Genomic DNA, 2,222 nt, shown 5'->3' with positions numbered 1-2,222 from the left:
TCGCCTGTTTTGTACAGATGAACTCTTATTTTACAAATTTTCACTCGTTATCATTACGACAAAGGGTATGGGGCTCTTGACAACCATTTTCACAGTTTTTGGAAAAAGCAAGGACAATTTGTGTTTCCTTTTTTTATTTTATCGTAGTTTTGTTTTTAGTTTTGACAGACATTTAACATAAACTTGTTTCTTTTATGAGCCTTTAAGATTAGTTGAGTGACCGCATGATTTTACATTGCTCAACTAGTGTAATGAAATCAGTTTTTTCTACTTTTTGTGTGTGTGTGTGTGTGTGTGTGTGTGTGTGTGTGTGTGTGTGTGTGTGACCTCACTGTAGATGCTGAAGACGTTGTAATTCTTGTTATGTATGTATTCATGTAAAGTTTGGGATTTATTAAAGGCTGTTTGGATACAGCTTCTGTTTTGAGGCTGCGAGGTTTTTTATTTATTTCACATCCCCCCAAAAACACCATTTTTAAAGTTATGTTCTTGCATTGTATTTTTATGTTCTGAAGTATTATACCCAGTCTCATTTCTTCAAGCCACGCCCTCTCATACTCATGTTGTCTCTGCGTATCTACCTCTTCGCCGAGATCACAACCTGTCAGTTTTGACCGGTGGTCATAGGTTCCTTCCAATAATATGATGCGAGACTGGCACTTTATTAAAGAAGGCACGTATTAACAGCACAACCCACTAAAAAACCCCAAAATGGCTTCCTTTTATACTCTACCTATTCGGGTGAGCATCCGGACTAGCCCGAGTAGGGGTGTTAACTAATCAAAATGAAAGCATTAACGTACAATAACATTAGAGCACGTAACAAGCATATACATATTTCCAAAATACGTACTATAAACAAATCAATAACATATGCTTCAACCGTTACTATCTAACCATACTCCCCTAACCCGGCACGCTGGTCTGCTCCAGGAGCTCTTAAGCAGGTGATTGAGCCGCTTCCACATCCTGCAAGAAGCAACCGGGACAGGTGACTACTTTTACAAATTCTCTTTTCACATAGGTTACCGACAAATGATTAAATGTAAGCAGCTCTAACTTTGGCTCTTTTCTGACACAGGTAGGATGGACCTTGTCGCTTCACCTTTACAAGCTGTCAATTTAATCCTACATGAAAATAACCTAATACAGAATTCATGAGAACTAGTGTGTTGTCTTTATTGTATTATTTTTAATTCCCAGTCAATCAATTAATTAATAAAAATGCAAACTAGGTAATTCTTAACACTTGTTACGTATGTATTCAAGTGAGGCTTGGGATTTATTAAAGGCTTTTCACCGCTATGCAAATGATACCCACTTTTATTGGTTAAACTGCCGGGATGTCTTAGACACATAATGAGCTTTAATTTTCTGCTTCTAAGTTCAGATAAAACTGAGGTTATTGTAACGGGGCGTAAAAATCTTAGAAACACTGTGGCTAACAAGATCCTTACTCTGGACGGCAATGCCTTGATTCGGCGCATTGTTGTAGTCATTTGGCACATTATAAGTAAAATTGAAACATACAATCCCGTCGCACAACATCAACATTTATTTATATACAAAAATAAAAATGCTTTTTTACAGAAAAGAATTGTAACTTCGCATTTTATCACCGATTAGGTGGGTACATAGGGTAAGTCCTCATCCCATAGTGATTCGGGTAATTTCTCAGGGCCTTGGAAGTGTGGCCGTGTCAGGATACATGTTTTTTTTCTCTCTTTTTTTTTTTAAATTTTTTAAATGCACTAAATGTAGGATACATTGTTTGGTAAAATGCAGGTTACACGTTTTAAGAAAGAAAAAAATCAGTCTTTCAGAGAAAACATTAGCAGCCACCTTTGTAACACTCTGCGACCAACCGTAGCTGTCCGATTTTCACCATGTCCAACCCTACCAGACTGGCATATGCCTCGGCGATGGCGTCAAAGACTTTCCTTTCCGATTTCAGTTCGTGCAAGAGAGTCTCCGCCACCATGCGGACTTTGACGTCGTCCATTTTGATGTTGCGAGCAATCAGCAGCCGTTGAATGGACGGAATGAAACGAGGGGTGATAAGTCTTTTTCTGATGCTGTGATAATTTTCAGCGTAAAAGTCATCCTCCAAGACTTGCAGACACTCGTGCTGTTTCTGGCGGGGGTGATCGGACTTACAGCCGTTGCATTCGTCAGTGAGGTACCTGTTGATTACCAAGTTGACCAGATGATACACCGCGGTT

The sequence above is a fragment of the Oreochromis niloticus genome, linkage group LG3 (assembly GCF_001858045.2).
Source record: "Oreochromis niloticus isolate F11D_XX linkage group LG3, O_niloticus_UMD_NMBU, whole genome shotgun sequence".
NCBI lineage: Eukaryota > Metazoa > Chordata > Actinopteri > Cichliformes > Cichlidae > Oreochromis > Oreochromis niloticus.
The sequence above is the reverse complement of the archived record's forward strand: the minus strand, read 5'-3'. Positions refer to the sequence as shown.